Source organism: Rhynchophorus ferrugineus, unplaced genomic scaffold, assembly GCF_030347505.1.
Source record: "Rhynchophorus ferrugineus isolate W39M unplaced genomic scaffold, kcgeb_rfMv2 rfM1, whole genome shotgun sequence".
Taxonomy (NCBI): Eukaryota; Metazoa; Arthropoda; class Insecta; order Coleoptera; family Curculionidae; genus Rhynchophorus; species Rhynchophorus ferrugineus.
The window spans coordinates 13,614,872-13,633,841 of NW_027472580.1; the positions used below are offsets into that span (position 1 = coordinate 13,614,872).

The 18,970-nt window shown below is 32.8% G+C and overlaps 1 protein-coding gene across 2 annotated transcripts in view; it reads left to right on the plus strand.

The window, feature by feature from the left end:
* Positions 1–18,970, plus strand: part of RunxA (RUNX family transcription factor Runt related A) — a 69,286-nt gene that overhangs the window by 41,586 nt on the left and 8,730 nt on the right. The gene's annotated exons all lie outside the window — the stretch shown is intronic.

The window sequence follows — 18,970 nt, forward strand, 5'->3', positions numbered from 1 at the left end:
GCCGAAGAACGGCCAAATTTAAAGAAAAAGAAAGTGCTACTACCTTAGGGAACCTCACACCTCCAACATATTATTACAACGTCTAATTATAATACAACATTATTAAAGGGTAAATTATATATAAGACCTCTATGGCTAAAACAACTACTAAATACCATTGCTAACCGCAAAAATTACACATGGCTGAGTGGCCATTCAATTTAATAGTGCTAATCCAATTCAATAGACATTACCATGCTCGAACACTGCCAGTTATTTTGAGTAGAATAATTTATTTGATAGTATGAATACTATGAGATGACAACAATTAAAAATTCGCAATGACATCCACTCAGTGATTTACAGGAATTCTGGATTTGTCAAGCAATATACAAAATATAGGACCCGTTAAATTGCAGCTTCATTCTTTTGACCATGTAAGTGTTAATGATAGTTTTCTCCGTCACATAACCATATTTTAAATGGTCTTTCTCCTGTTTTTAAAGCAAATTGTTACCAAACAATGTTTGAGATTAGAAATTCAGAATTTTCACACGATTCAAAAGTTTTATGAGAACAAAAATGGATGCGAGGAGTTACTGAGTGTTGTTAAAAGAGGGCATAGTCGATGACAGTAGCAAGCAACTACAACATATGCAGTATCACACCGTACTGACAAATAAATTAGCGCTGGGATGAACTGAAGAATCGGAAGAATTTGTCGATGGCATAGCGTTAGAAGGTTAGAGCATTTCGGATATATACAAACATGTTGAAGATTTGAAGTTTTCAGTATGGTGATTTATTTTTGTCATTATTTATTTATTGTAAGAAGTTATAATGAACATGACAGTAAATCCATCATAGACTCTTGAGGATAAATTTGTATGTTTGTATTTGAAATACAATTCAATCTGTACTGTCACAGTAATGTTATTGAGGGATGAAACCATCATTTAAATACGTAATTTTATGAATATGTTTGAAGTGAGGTATAACCTGAAATAGACCCTGACCTGAAAAAATTCTGATATGAAAGAAAAGTTATTAAAGTAAAAAAATAATAGGTGAGAAAAGACACTATAATATTCAGATTATAATACATTCATTATAAATTAAAACCGAAAACAAAGCGTATATATCTGAATTGGCACGAATCGAGATTATAAATATTGTATTAAAATCAGATGACGTACACAAAATCTGTTTAGAACATCTAAATCATATACCCTCGCTTTCCTGCAGCATTAAGAAACCGCAGGCCTGTGCGCGAGATAGAGCGTAGAGTTCCGTTCCATATAGTTTGTTCGCAAATTCCCCGAACTTGCATAAGTATTCCTAACACTTAACCTTAAAAGGTTAGAGCTGTTCACTTAGACGGGGTCTAGTCTGGAGAGTTTTAATTTATCTCTAACATAGTAAGAGATTCCGTATTGATATATTTTTATTTTATAATTAAATTAATTTTGTAATTAAATTTTTGTAATTTTTAAACAATTTGCATGTTTCTATTTAGCTGTTAATGTTTATTAACTTTATATTAATTATTTTCTGATTTATTCCATTATATTAATAGTCTTATTTATTATTAATATGTATATATTAAAATTAGTATACAATTACAACAAATTTTACTCTGCCTTAACATACTAACAAATAACTACAATTAACATGTTCTCGCCGAATCACTTAGTGTTCAGACAAGTCTAGACTCCTTCATTTTGGCTTGGTTCTGGGATCTTCTTTAAAGGGAATCAGCGAATTAGTGTGTATAACTAGCTCAGTTTCTAGGTCGATAAAATTCCAGCTTTTTATGTCAAGCTGTTTTTACAGACAGATATTTTATTGTCGAACAGGGTTACGAATACACTGACCTACACCCGATATAGTCGGGTGATCCGCAGGGCTGTGTTCTTGGCCTATTGTTATATCTATTGTATACAGCTGACCTACCCACCTCAAGAAACACTACTGTTGTAACATATGCTGACGTTACAGCGGTTTAATCATCACACGAGTATCCAACATCAGCCACAAGAAACCTCCAACTTCATCTTAACAAAATCGAATTGCGATTGTAAACGTGGCGTATCAAAATAAATGAGACAAATTCTACCCATGTGACATTCACCTTTTGTAGAACAGCATGTCTCTCAGTAAAATTGAATAATCATGAACTTCCACAAGCAAACGACGTTAAATATCTGGGAATGCATTTCGATCGACGTTTGACATGGATAAAACATATAATGACAAATCGCAGTATATTGGCTGGAAATCTAAATTTAACTTAGCATTAGATAACAAGGTTTTACTGTATAAGCCAATATTTAGCCCCATTTTGACCTATGTTATTGAACTGTGGGGTACTACTAGCAAATCTAATATAAATATCCTCCAGAGGTTCCAGAATAAAGTGTTGAGAGTCATCGTCGATGCCCCATATCACGTGTCCAACAAACTGATTCTACGAGATATTCCCTTAGAACCCATAACGGGTGTGATTTGAAGGGCTAGTGTGAATTACTCTGAAAGACTGTTAGTGTATCCCAAAGTACTCGCCAAACAGTTAAATGTGCGCGATGGCACTGAAGTGCGTAGGCTCAAACGAAAACTATCTTACGAACTGATTAATAGACACATAGAGTAAGATTTAATAATCTCTAGAATATGTTAGAATAGTCTTTAGAATAAGTTAGGATGTACTTTAAAATAAGTTGGAATAGTATCTAGAATAAGATTTAGAATATAAGTTGTACACTTACTGAAGTGATCTTCTACATAGCAGGATAGTTATATGGTCAATGTTCAATGTTCAATGGTTAGTTAAATTATTCTGATTCCTTGTTAATTTATAAGAAGCCCATAGAATTTCATTGTTTCAATATATTGAGAACTTTAATGTTTTGTCAATTAAGAGCTGGTGACGGATTGAGAAATGCTTCATATTAGTCAGATATTTCGTTTTCAAATTCTTAATATAAAAATTTACTTAATATAAGATGTAATAAATTTAAGTTCGACTTTTAGTTAGTAAAATAATATGGAAATGTGGAGCGTCATTTAATTTAAATGAGCCTTGTTGCTGCCAGACTGGAACGTGTTTAACTGGAACGATTTAACATTTGCAATAGAAATCTTGAAACTTTATCTCTAATATTCATTACAGTTTATCACTTAACCATTATCGTAAAATCGTTATTTGATGTATTGCTAAATTAATGAACCTTTGTCAACAAAATTTGTTGAATTCTGCATAGTTCAACAACTCAAAAAGTTCTCAAAACAGGCTTGTTTAAGGGTTGTTCAACAATATGTGACAATTCTCTATAAGTTATGGAATATGCAGGATTTGAAACAAAGATAATATTTACCTGGAAATTATTTCTGTAATGTCCCCAGACCAGTTTCAGTCCACATTTGGTGGTCTCACTACTTGAAATGGTTGGGTATCTATCGAAGCATTGGTGTTTCCTAATTCTAATGGTGCATTATTAGAGAACTATGATTTCTCCATAAAATTCCTTTTTTTTTATTTATTCTTCGTGAGTCCACAATCTGCCCTATTGGCAATAAATATTTCTTCTGTCTATATTATATATACATGGCATGTAGAAAATCACTTCATTAAGCAATCTTCTGTATAAAATATTTTCTTAATTAATTAGTCTTATTCTAAAGCTTATTCTAAAGTCTACATATGTCCAGTAATCAGATCAGGTGGTGTTAAACGTTTTAGTCTACGCATTTCAGTATCACATCGCATATTTAGTTGATTAGCGAGTACATTGGGATGCACTGACACTCTTTCGAAGTACTTTCGTAGCACTCGTTATAGGTTCTAGAAGAATATCGCGTTGTATCACTTTATTTGAAATACACTACGGAGCATCAACAATGGCACGCAACACCTTATTTTAGAGCCGTTGAATGATGGATATGTTAGATTTGCTAGCGGTACCCCATAATTGGATTCCATATGTCCAAATGGGCTTGAGTATAGACTCATACAGCAATACCTTGTTATCTAATGATAACTTGGATTTGCGCCCAATAAAATTCCTACAGTTGTTGTCCATCGACAGCCGTTATTTTTTTCTCGTTATATGGTTAATTTACGGATTTCATCTTGAGAGAACGATGTATTTATTAAACCTTTCCACGAATCGATCCTTTTTTGATAGTTTTATAAGATATGAAGCGCTGTTCACGCAGATCACGCCTCATATGTTCGATCAAGTAGTAATAAGAAGAACCAAGATATCTAGAATACGGCAGGTCGGGTAGCACTTTATTAACTTTAGCAAATTTTAATATTTCCAAGTATGTTTTTACCGATTTTTTACATGTTTTCGAGCGTTGTCGTGCTAGACAATAATATTGCTGTGTTTTTGCTCGTATTCCAGCCGCTTTTCGGAGAAGACTCGGCTCAAAAGCATCAATTTTACTTGGTATATACGATTACCATTGATAGTTACATCAAATAAGTTCTATCAGAATGCTCTTTGTCTTTGGTGTCAAAATCAACACTTTTAAAACGTCGAAACCGGTATTCGCATGTTGAAATTCATGGAGTATGGTTGCCATAAGCTTCATACAGCATTCGATGATCTTCGGTCGACTTTTATTGCAAGTTGAAGTAAAAAAAGTAAAACTTTTCGCAAGTATAATTTACCTGGTACAAATACAGCCATTTTCAATGCACTGAGAAAATGTTTTCTTCACACCTCCACGAAAATTATCATCATGTTAAACAAAAAGCAAAGCACATTAGAACCAAAATAAAACAACTATACTGGTTAGTTGGAATATATTATCAAATCGATCTAAAATCACAATTATAAAGCCAATTTGGACCTATGGGGTGCAAATATAGGGTTGAACTAAAAATTCAAATTAACTAATCATCCAAAATGTCCAACAAGGTTCTTCGATTGATTACCAATACCTATCGCTATGTAACCAACGAAGAACTGCCCCATGACCTGAAAATCAAATGGATTTGCGAAGCTATCTAAGATTTAGCCTTGAAACATGAAAGAAGATTACTAAATCATACTAACGTAGAAGCAATACAAATCCTGGGCAGCGCGCAGGATATCAGGAGATTGAAGCGAACCAAACCATATGAACTTATATAAAGTGCATACATTTAGTATAAACTATAGCTATAAGTTATTATAATTTTATAATTGAGGAATACATATTGATGTATTTTCTTGCACTCGTCTTGCTTGTGAATTAATCCAAATATAAATAAAAATTAGTAATAAATTAATTTATAATTAAGATTTTACTAAGTAAGTGACTTCAACAGGCAAAGGGTTTCAACATGAAGTTTAATTTAATTTTTTAAATTCTATTCAATATTGATTTATAAGCCGATATATTATTATCCACTTATTATACGAGAGCAGTTTGATAAGTCGGTGACTTTTTGAGTGAAAGTAATTTTTTATCAGAAAAGCAAAAAAAAAATTTAGAACATGTCAATGTCTTTAGTGAAGAATATTTCCAATTTTTTTTATTCCTTCCATATAATAGATTTGCTTAAGTCCCTCTATATAGGCGTTTGTATGTATTAGATCATTTGACCCAAGTCTCTTAACACACAGCTAGATCTGGAGAATATGATAGATGGCATAGCAGTTAGTAGCCCAATTTATGAATTTTTGCCATAGTTACTACAGTGTGCATCTGTAAGTTGTCTTGATGGAAAAATAATTTTTTCCTCTGCAAATGTGGTCGTTTTTTATTCAAATCCAAGAAACTGTGGCCGACGGAGATTCACAAATTCTTCTTCCTTGATGCACGTTCGCCTGAAGAACTAGATTGTACTGATTGTTTTTTGGTATCTGGTATTTCGTGATGTATCCATGTTTGGAAATGGCGCTAAACTCATTCGCATTATTAATTAACATTGAATAACTTTTTATATAAAAATATTTATGGATAATGTGATGTGCAAGCTCAGTTGAGATGCCTACAGCCTTAGTCACTACACATACTTTTATTCTCCAATCGTTCAATATTACTGTATGCATTTTATCGATGATTACTAGCGAGACGACCTCTTTTGGGTGTCATTTATGCTGGTACAACTACAACAAAAATCTACTTCTTCACCACTTCGTAACCCTTGAAATTGATGGTGCAAATTTCCATAGTCTTTACAAACCCTTTCTATAGTGATACTTTTATTCGCGAAAAATGCTTAATCAGTACACGAAAATCACTTTCTCCCATTTTTGTTAAAATTTGAGAGGTTGTCTTCTGTCAATGGCTGTCAAACACAATCTAAATAACGTAAATTGTTTAAAATCTCATCAGTGATGCATTTAAAATTACAAAGCGGGAAATTCAAACAGTTATGGACTTATTAATGTGCCCCCTTAGTATCAAAATAATATATAAGCTCATTATAGAACATCAATCAAAAAAATCCAAACAATATATGAATGTTAGTAAATCAATGAACGATATAATCAAAACCAAGAAGAACTCAGTTATTTTTTTTCTGAATAACAACTCCACATTATAACCGATTAAACATTTTCTCTCAGTCAGTTTTTAAATATTTATAATTTTCTCTGCGCTTGCCCACCCAGGTCGAACATCAAAACCATCTACTACTCCAGATCGTACCCAGTTTCGTGAAACGTTTACTCTCGTTATTCGGGAGCCGACCAGATGGCACTTAACAGTCCAAGACGGAGGAATTTTATGCGCTTTTAAAGCGATTTAATGACAACCAGTCACAGCGGCTGAGCTTTACAATATCGCTGTCAAAGGCAACAACCGCCACGATTGGTAACTTTATGTCCTGTCGCGGGCTTTTTTTTCGTCTTTTTATTGTATATCGAATTAATACCCAGTTCAAAAGAAGAGGGATTGATTATATGTATAATAATCTGCTTTATTTTCCATCTTAAATGTCTTTTTCCCATAAATCTGATTTAAATAAGCAGCCGAAAACAATATAAGATATATAAATTTAGTAACTAAAAGATGTATTAAAACATTTATTACGCCATCAAATATACATAAATAGACAAGCTTTTTAATATCATTTCTGATTTAAACAAAGAAATATATTTGTATATTTATTAATATATTATTCCTGTTGTTGCGGACTAACTTACAGTCTGTCTCTACGGTAATTTAAAACTTGGTACTTATACCACGTGGTGCATAAGTCCCGCTACCATTTTGATTATCTATAACTTTGCTCAAAGAAAAGATAAGTAAGTTTGATTTTCAACAAAAGTTTATTTGGTCTTAGGCTAAATTTCTTCAATTTCACGACGAATATTATCTTTGAGATGTTGCATCGTTTTGGACTTATTCACATAAATTTTCATTTTTAGAAACCCCATAAAAAAAGTCTGGTGCTATTAAATCCGGAGATCTGGCTGGCTATGTTAAATCGCCACTTCGTGAAATTAGTCTTCGTGGAAAAACGTCATTCAATAATTGAATTGTTGAATGAGCTCTGTGTGCTGTGGCCCCATCTTGCTGAAACCACCTGAAACCTCTAGTCCTTGCACTTCCATTTCAGGTACAAGAAAATTTCGAATCATGTCTTGGTACCATTCAGCAGAAATAGTAACTGCAACACCTTGGTCATTTTCAAAAAAATTGGAACCAATGATGTTTCCTGCATGAGTACCACAACATACAGTTGTTTTTAGTGAATACAATGATGTCTCATGAATTAATAAGGATTCTGTGTTCCGCAAAACCGACAATATGTTTATTGACGTGGCCACTGAGAAAAAAATGGGCTTCATCGCTCATTATCAATTCAGACGAAAAATCTTCAATTTCACCAGACAACCTTAGGAGTGCATACTGTGCATACTGTACTCAACAGGTTGATCAGGATCTCTTGGTAGCAATTTTTGGACCACGTCTCCGAATTGGCGTTTCTGGAGACTCTGCAATACTATTGCGCACCAGAGCTGCATTTTCAGCGTTACAAGACGTTCGTAGTCCTCAACAACGAGGTCTGTCTGCTGTGGTACCGTGTAGTCGAAAATTCGCATGTAAACGTAAACATGTAAACATAAATTGTGGTTTTGTGAGGCAATGCACGATTGTGATTTTTGATGCAATTTTCACTGTGTGATTCTGAGTTTCACTGATTTTCAATAAATATTGTAACATATGTCCCGCTACAACATACAACATAATAATAATATAAATATTGTTATTATTTCTGTTCGTTCTTGTGGCGTATATTTATCCACAAGAAAATTTGGACGTTAACACAACACAATGGTTAAAAGAAAACTTGCTTAGTCGGTCCTTATTTAGTTTAATTTTTAGTGTTTTTAATATTTAGTGCACCTCACTCTAAACTACACAAGGGCACACGGCTTGGTTATCTTGATTCTGTGCCCCTGTTCAGTATTGTCCATGAGTAGCAGCACCTTTAGTTTTTAGAAGAAAGTGGTGAATCTCTATATGTTTTGTTGCGAATTTCTTAATGTCCTCTACGATATTTCGGTTTGCGTAACTATTTCTGTAGTATTTGAGTGCATCCGCAATAGGTCCCAATATTTTATTCTGAAATACTTGTATTATATTGCTATTGTTTATCACAAATCATGTCCATAACTGTATTAATAACTTAGTTATTAAAGAAACTTATTAGCTACAGCAAATATAGACTTTTTTCTAAATAACCAATATATTTTTTTTTCAATCATATTCCTTTTTGATGTGCTTCTTGAAAAGAAATTTTGCATTAGGACTCATCCCAAGGTATTTGGTGTATAGAATATAGAAGTGTGCTGCATTGGATAACAATGTTATTCATATTTCTTGATATATGAACATATGAACAGTTTAGTTATAGGTGACTTCTATATACACGGATTTACTCTCTTTGACCTTTATTCGTCATACTTGTTTCCTCTTTTTTATATTATTACTTGAGGTGTGCAATTTTCTGGTTGCTTATTAGCTATTGTCTCTAACAACAAATATCGCAGTGTCATCAGAAAATGTAGTCATAGTAAGATTTGGCTGGTTGAGATAAATATAATGAAGATAAAATTGTATTCATAATACACAATAGTTTCGTCCACTTTCCAATACAAATTAGGCACTTATTGTTAAAATAAAATGTTTTTACCTTGAAGCTATACACTAATCGAGCTAATTTTGCTGTCTTTACATGATATGGGATGTTAATTAAACAAGTCATGCGTGTTCACTTGACTTAACTACTAATAATCATATGGATTATAGATACCAGTTATCATAGTTAAAAGAGAGTTAAAATTATTGAACAAAAATGTATTACTTTTTTATCTACAACAATCTCCCATTATGGCTACATTCACTTTAAGTCTTCCACTCAATTTATCTTCGTATACTTTTAGTCCTCTGCTTTCTCACTTTTCTTTTCTTCATAAATCTACAAATTATTAATAAATCATAAAATTCAAATTTTTGAAAGCACTCATGACAACTTCTTCTTTTTAATAATTATTAAATCAAGTTACCGCCAATAACGCCTATTTCACCCAAAAGTCGAGAAGGATTTAAAAAAAAACTTAAAAATATATATGCTTTTACAATATTGTTGATAATTTAAGGTAATATTGCTCAAGATAAATAGTACAAATACTACTACTTTGTAATTCTTTCAGACAAAATGTACGATAGGTACTTAATTATTATTTATACCTATAAAATAAATCATTTCAAATTAATTTTGATTGATTGTCATTACTAGACAACTACAATTGTTGAAATGTCTATATGTGAGATAAGACTTTAATAGGTGAATATGTGGATGAGAGAGGAGTTTCTTTAATTTAACCTGCAACTTTGTATGCTGTACTTTATCCAAAGCCTGAGATATGTCGAGGATTTCAGCCGAACAATATAATTTAATATTTAAGTTCATATTTATTTTGTTTTCACGTCTATGTACCTGAAATATAGTCCCGGACTTATTAAGAAACCAAAATTAATGTATTGAAATTATCTTTCTACTTTCTATTATGTTATTATATCCCTTTATGTATAATTTCTCAAAAACTTTCGATATTATTGGTAATAAACTTATAGGATGGTATTTGCAATACATTTGTTGTTTTAAACGATGGTATATAATAAAACAAATAATAAAATAAGTTATTTTTCTGAGGCCACATTCAGCGTAGTTACGTATGAAAATGGCGAAGAAGTGCGAAACTGAACCACTATCGTTCTTTAGATACTCTATCGCTATGCTACAAGAAAGATAGGAAATTTTTTTGAAGTAAACTATCTTTCTCATGAAGTAAACAAATGATCAGAATATATGCAGTGAAGACGATCATTTTCCAGATACCGATCGCACTGAAAGTTTTCGGCCGCAAAACGAAAGAATGAAAACTGTCACCCGACAGCTCGAGTGAATATTCATTAGCAGAAATTTCCCTAAATTTGCAAGGAAGGCCTCCTAGATACGAATTAACGAATCGAACCGGTTGATTAATTAATTAGAAGCCGGGCTCATCTGGGCTCGTTTCAGGTCCCTTCCCAACTATTCAGTCGAGTATTCTCAATTTACATCAATTGTCGATTATTGCGAATGACGTGTGTCAGCTCGATGTTGATGTATTCTCTTTTTGTTCCTCGCTCGATCGATTGGGATAAGCCAGCGAGGCGTTTTACGAGAAATAGAGACCGAAGATTATGTGTGTTATATGGGCGGTCCTGTTTTAATAATTAATAAACTTTAATCATACTAATATACTTAAGTATATTTATTTAAGCGTATTTTGTAAGTTTACTGCTTTTTTGACTAAGGCGTAATCCTTTGACAAATATGTAAATTAATCATATACTATTAAACAAATTACTTAGTAAATTATACTTTATTAATCTCTTAGAAAGTCAACAATCTGCCCGTGGACAATAAGTATTATTATATGAGTTCCATTATATAATATAACTACCTTAACATGTAGAAGGTCACTTCAGTAAGTGATCTGCTGTACAACTTAAAATTCAATCTTAATCTAGATACTATTCTAACTTATTTTAAAGTTTATCCTAACTAATTTTAAAGACTATTCTAATTAAAGTTTATCCTAACTAATTTTAAAGACTATTCTAACTTATTCTGGATATTATTAAATCTGACTCTATGTGTCTATTAATCAGTTCGTAAGGTAGTTTGCATTAAAGCCAACGCACTTCACTGTCATCGGGCACATTTAACTGTTTGGCGAGTGCATTAGAATGCACTAATAGTCTTTCAGAGTACTTCGCACTAACTCTTTGAATCACACTCGTTATGGGTTCTAAGAGAATATCGAGTTGAATCAGTTTGTTGGACACGTAATATGGAACGATGACTCGCAACACTTTATTCTGGGACCTCTGGAGGATATCTGTGTTAGATTTGCCAGTTGTGCCCCACAGTTAAATACCATAGGTCCAAATGGGCCTAAGCATTGACCATATTATCTAATGATAATTTAGATTTACGCCCTATCAGCCAATACATTTGGTTTAGTTTAAGCCCAAGTTGTTTGCGTTTTGTCACTATATATTTTTTCCATATCAAGCGTCGATCAAAATACGTTAACAGATATTTAACGTTATCTGCTTACGGAAGTTCATGATTATTCAATTTTACTGAGGGAAATGTTCTTCTACAAAGGGTGAATGTCTATGGGTAGATTTTGTATCATTTGATTTGATACGCCACGTTTACAACCACAATTCGATTTTGTTAAGATGAAGTTGGAGGTTTCTTGTAGCTGATATTGGATCCTCGTGTGATTATAAAAAGGCTGTATCGTCAGCATATGTTGCAACAGTAGTGTTTCTTGAGGTCGGTAGGTCAGCTGTATACATAAGATATAACAAAGGGCCAGGAACACTGCTCTGCGAATTGGTAAATTAAGATTCTACCAATCGTATCTAATGTAAGGTCTAAATAAAAATATTCTATTAAGAGAGTGATAAATATATTCTTTAAAATCAGCAACAACTGTAATAATAGCTTATTTCGGTTTTAGCGGCTCCTTATACACCACCCCTTTAGTTAGGGATTAGTATCCTACCATATATACACTAAGATTTTATCGCCAAAAATATTTGGCTTTGAGGTCGATGGTTCTCCTGAACTAACCTATGTAGTTCGGCAGCAGATCTCTTTTCAAGCAAAGAACAAACATAATTACCTAAATTGCAATTTAACCTTTGATGATTCGTATCTACACACACTGAGAAAATCACATGAGATGCAAGCCTGTTTTAGCTACGAAAATGGCAAAACATTAGTTGATTAAGTCATTCCTCATATTTTCTATACTAGATATTGGTAATCCATATACATGGAAGCTACATACTTTGTAGCGACCGCTATGACCCTTTAGGCCGTCACGCATTCACCTACAGCAAGTTTAAAGGTTAGCAGCAATGCCGGTGGGTTGGTACCATGCGGTTCCAGGCTATAAAAGACCATCACGACGACGTCTCGTTCTCTTTTATTTTCTCCATTCCCTTGTAATAGTACCACTTCCACAGCGCTACCGTACTTCCTCTACCTAACCTAATATCCTTTCAATTCTCCCGTCGACCACATGTATAATTTAACATTGAAATAAACAGTATTTCTTCAACCAGTGTTTTCAATTCTCGTGCAAATTCCTTCCAAAAATAATAGTGAGTGTTCTGACAAATAATCGCAGCGGCAGCCACACATTTCCACCGACTAACCGACCCGACGAACACCCCTACAGCCTCTTCTTCCCATTAAATAAAATAATATTTAAAGTAAATTAGTCATTTTTGTTTTCTAAATCCTTTCACATTATATAACTTATAACTTGTTATTTCTTCACAATGAAACCACTGGTTTCAGTCAATCGGTGTTGCAAAAGGGAACAGTTGTCGATAATTTATTGATAGACAATATTGTGTCAATAACAATACTCTAATTAAAAAATTAATTTTCACAAAACATACAACACGAAGAAGATATTATTAAGACACCAAATAATATTGTGTATTTTTCAACTACATCGTGTAAACTGAATAAAAATAGAAGCCATACAAAGAAAACGTCAAACGCTACTAAATATACATATTTTTTCTCACCTTGACACGGTCCAACAAATAACTACATCGTCCGAAAATAAACTAACGACCAATAAGTGCCTGTTGCTTTGGAAAGTCAAAATTCCCGCTAACTTTAAGACCTTTGTCTTCCGATCCTCCAGCACATTCTTGGCAAGCATAACGGGTTAGTTTGGAACCGATAAATGTCCCCCGTATTCCGTTTATTGTCTTGTTGGTTGGGATTTATCTGTTGTTGTGTCTTTGCACATGGATTTTATTGCGGATGGAACAGTTGGAAACGGAACGGAAGACCATATAAATATTTTTTTGACTTTATTTCTACTAAATGGCTTTTTTTTTCTCAAAGTAAAACCATTTCGAGCTTCAGAATATTTAGTTATTTTCAGCTTACATAAAATTTCAGTATATTTGTACACATTTGATCGAAATCTTTTAAAACAAATATACGGTATGAAATTCGTAATATATATTAGGTGCTTGTCGCTTAATCGCAGTTAAGTAATTAATTAACCAGTAGTTTTTTGAGAAATATTGAAACAATATATTATATATTAGTCAAAATAACTTTTATCATTTTATACAACTTTTTTATCTTTTCTACAATTGTGTCGAGACAAATAAGATCAATTAGTAACGAGCAATAAATAGATCAATGTTGTTTCGATATGAAATTGTTCTGTATATTACTAGAGTAACAGTTTATATCGTACAGTAACATCTGTAGCACAGTAAGTTTATAGCGATTTTAGCAACTCTTAATACACTTCGCCTTACTGATCCCACCATATATAGAGAAACCCTTTATAGCCATGAATATTTCGCTTCGATGTCAATGTGGAATGATGTGTAAATGTGGGTTCTCCTGGATTAACCTGTGCTTCAAAAACATATCTTTTTAAAGCATAGAACAAATACAATGACTGTCGAAAGTGCAATTGAGCGTTCGATAATTAGAGTCTGCATATACTGAAACACTTACACTAAGTAAAGGACTGTTATTTGAGTACGTATAGATATCGGTAATCAAAATACAAGCAAGCATTTAATAACTAAGATAAAACAAAGTAAATAGTCATTGTAAAAATAGTTCAAGTTATATAACAAAGACGGACACTAATATTTATTAGAAAATTATTTAAAGCTAAACGTGTGAAAGAAAACATATTTTTTTTATAAATGGGAATATTTAGCAATATTTTTTTAGTACATAGTGTATTTTTTTATAATGTTCTAGGCAGATATAGAGAATATATTATATATTAAAAGCTCTCTAATTTTCTATTTTATATTAACCATTTAAAGCAACTAAAAATATTGCAAATATTAATCATATAAAAATAGCTTTGTAACAAAAATGATATGTTTACTAGTAGATCCAGATAAGTTATTTGGGAGACGAAATTTTATTTCCTTTGCCAAGCATGCATTCGTGGACATATTGGGGTCCTTTGTCCATCCCCTCCTAAATTTAGTGTTCATTTGTAGGGTTTTCTCGATTGTTTACTAGTATTTTTTCTTCTATTCCTGTTTATAATATAGTGTTACCGAAAAAGTAAATTTTGTTTTCCTTAATAGGTGGTTTTGGCATTATATATCTCTAGTAGTATTTATTCAAAAGCTGGTTTCAAAACTGTTAATCCTTAGAATACTAGATATATACGGCTTAATTAAAAGTTGTTGCGCTCTGAAAATTGTTATTCCAGAAGGTTATTTCCCTCATATTTTGATTTTTTCTTGTAAAGTCAACAAAATTCGATAGAGACTGAACCAAAATTATGTGGTGTTATCTGATTTGATTCCTATGTTTTTACGATTAGGGATAGCTGACCAGCTACCCGTTGGAAAAATCTAATGTACTAAACATTGTTCATAAAATAGTTTTAGAACATCATGTATGGAAGACTAGATCCCAAAATGAACTCAATACTTGGGTTCTACATGAATTAGCTGTTAAACTTTAAATGGCCAGAATTTCCTTAAGAATAGATACTAAGAATACGAGAATAAGATATACAAATACTAAAAAAAAACATCATGGCTGATTCCCACAGAAGGCTCACAAATATTTGCAAAGCCCACAACAAAAATTTTGGATTTGAGTCTCTGGTAATACTAGAAGAGAAATGTTCACTTGAAATCAATAGAGAAATCAATATTAGCAGCGCGTTACCAGTCTAGTTACAAAATACGTTGGTTTCCGGAAGGCATCAAAATACGAACGACTAAGAATTCAAAATGTAGCTACTCAAAATCATGAAATAAGGCCAGGAAATAACAGAAGTAGCAGTACTAGTAAAGATATTGATGATATTATTATTTTGCGAGCAGGGATGGTGATCAATAACAAACATCAATACTTGAGTTAGAGTTAGTGAGCTTGTAAACGATAAAACAAAAAGTTTTCCATCCTTCAACGGAGGAAATATTGTTGTCTTTATCAGGTTTTATTTAACAAGGGTCTGTTTATCTAATACTACTGTTAAAAATGTAGTGTTTACGAAAGTAAATTCTTCTTTTGCTCGATAATAAATATACCGAACATTAATTCCTTGAATTTTGTATTTTAAATAAAAACAGTTGATATATTGTATCAACCATTTGAAATACACGACTCAAAGAGTTTTGTTTTTCGTATTTTAAATTAAAAACATTATTTTTCTTTTACTAGAGAGCATATTTACATTTTACGTTCAGTTCTTGTGTGTCTTCTGTGCAGTGTTTCCTTGTAAAGTAATTTTGATAATACTTTATTTCTCCTTTTTTTATTCTGTTGCTACTTGTATACATTTTTCTTGATATACTAGACTTAATCACTGAATCTTCTTAACACATTTGCTATATCTGCAAAACAGTTATTATTCTTTTTCTCCTGACACAACTTAACCAAATGGTCATGTATATTCTGAACATTGACATACATATCAATGCACACAAATCTTTCACACTCTACAAATATGATTTTCTACAATTATCATATATTTATTATATACTCATTTTTAGTTTTTTCCACTCTCATCATACAGTCTTAGAAATTGTCAGTATTGAATCATAATAACACACCTAGAAAGTTTCATTCAAGTGAATAACCGAGCTGTTAATTTCCTACATACCTAACACTTGTTCAAGATTCATGATTTATCAATTTTTTCTTCAATATGTCTGATCGAATTCGTCCACACCGAAGGTGTTATTAGCCATTCCTGTTTCCAGCATGAAGATCAATATATCTACAATGAATTATTAATAAATGTCATGACTAGTAAAACTTAATCAATTGTTATTCCAACGTTTACTCTTTCCACCAACTATTGTTATCTTAACACTATTTTTTATTATCATCTTCCCATGAGTGATTTAAAGTCCCTTCTGAAATATCTTCCTTGATTTTATTATATGTTTCGGGGGTTATCTACATTTTTATATATATTACCCAACAGTGTATGAAGGGATGTTCTACATCTCTGAAAGAGCTGCATATCTCTAAGCTTTATATGAATACTTTCCTGTCTGAATTTCCTGAAATAGTCGTATTAAATTATTTATATATTGAGGAACCTACTCACTTTTTTTTATACATTTCATATATTGGTTTTTGATCAAGCGGTGAAGAACATCAAGATGATCTTCACCGTTTCGTATGAGGACGGTTTTTTTTCGGTGAATACAAGATTATATTTTTCATTTTTTGAGATATTTTACTGAACGTACCCATACTAATATGCAGTGCAACTGCACGCTAAAAATATTTTCAATAAAACCGCAGTAACTTAAAATGTAATAGTAAAAATGCATCACTAATTTTACTGGCATGAGGGGGCCTGCAAAGTAACAAATGAGAGTAATAATAAGCAGCCAATTGAAATTTATCAAAACAAGCAAAGCGTTAAAATAACATTTACCGATTTATAAACCTGTAGTTATTATAACTAATATTTTGTAAAATGTAGCAGACCTTTGACAACCGGACGACTTTCGTAGACTGATTCCGTTACATGTTCGAACGTATCAGACAACATTGTATCTCTTTTTAACTAGAATAAAATAAGAAGGAAAATAATATCTTATTTTAAAACGAATTTGCAAATTGCGGTAGGCAATATATTATAGACAACAAGATGGCATGAGCTCAATGTGCTTTCAAGGCTATATTTTGCTCAGCTTTGTGTGTTACAATATATTTTATTGTAAAAGTGATCGCCTTTGACTGAGAGACTTGGAATTGCCCGGCGTATTTTAATAAAAGAATACTTTTAGAAGAAGTGTATGATAAGAAATAATAAAAATTTTGATACTATAATAGTAATTTTATTTAGCCAGTAATGCAATATTAAAAATCCACAATAGTTGTTCCTTATATGCGGGGTTTGCATATATTGTTTGAGCGAATATCATCTTGTAACAAACACGGTGTCCAGTACAAGTTAGCCGTTAAACTGCAACCATATACGAGACAGTCCGAAACAAAAAACGTTGTCGCTCGGACGCGAAATTTCCACCGTCCATTCAGCAGCAACTGGAAACTTTCGCACCCCACTTAATACGTGTCATCAGGAAAGTGTCCAGCTGTCGAAGGAACCGTTTCCAATGTAGCAGGACCTTCCCGGCGTCAGACCCGATGGCAACTGCTACAGACGTTAATTAATATACACTCCCAGGAAACAATTAAATTTCCTGTTAAACCGTTTCCATCCTGGCCGACCGAGCTTGCCCCTCACCATCCAACGACACGAGCAGGCCCCCTCCGCCGCCTTCCCGCCGCTCCTCTCCCGACTCCGACCCCATGCAGTAATTATTTTACATGCTTCATTATTGCAGGAATTGTAATTTTAAATTTGTTTACTTTGGCCGACGTCTGCGTTTGACGTTTTATTTGGAGCGGTCGCATTTAACGATGGACGTTTCGGCGGCGCGGGGAGGCGGGGAGGCGATCCGGAGTGAACGGTGGGGCCGGGGGAAGGGGGGAGGTCGAGTCAATCGCGAAATGAACTTTTTTCCGTTGGGCCGAGTTGCACGTTATTAAACGGTATAACTGCAAAAAAAACGAGGAGAAAATTATTAAAACACATGGTTTGTTTCGATATTGATGCGGATATTAATGGAGTTTCGATTGGAATGGCTGTTGTTGGGGTTGTGTCGCTAACGATCGTGTTCCGATGTATATGAACCCAAAGAAAATATGCTAGATCATATATTATTCGTTCATATATATTGTATATCATAATAGTATAATTGAGGTAAGTGGTGTGGAGTTAAAGAGGTCTCAGATAACCTTTCGAAACCGATATTTAAGTAAAGGGAAGTAGCAAATGTTGCGATAACACAAACAGAATCACACGATTGCCAGAATGACTCATAAATATTAAGAAGTATACGAAAATAAACTGGATTTTAATTGGTTCAAAAATGAATGAATTGTGAAAAAGTAGACGATACCGTAGAAGAAAGTAAAATAAAAATGTTAATCATAGAAAGGAATAGAATACCCTTAAGGGTAGGAGGAGGATAAAATCTAAAAAAATTCCATAGTTCCCAAAAAGTGTAATGGAATATACTCATAACAACTATTGAATCTTTTAAAGAGGAAGTATACCAGAGTTCAAGGAAATAAGGGAGAAACTAAGATAATTCAGAGAAGAGCTTTATGAGTTTAGTGAAGAAAATAAAAAACTAAATATTGATAATAATACCATGACGAAAATAAAGCCAACAAGAAATATAATCGATACTATGGATAAAAAAAAAGGAAATGCAGTGTGTTTGTAATTCGAAAAATGAATAGTGGGAAAGAAACTATACTATAAGTGAAAGTAAAGAGAAAAAATCAAGTATGGAATGCGAGACAGTGCCTTTAAGGGCAAAAACTAAAAAACCGCATAGGCCGGAAAAAGCATAGAAA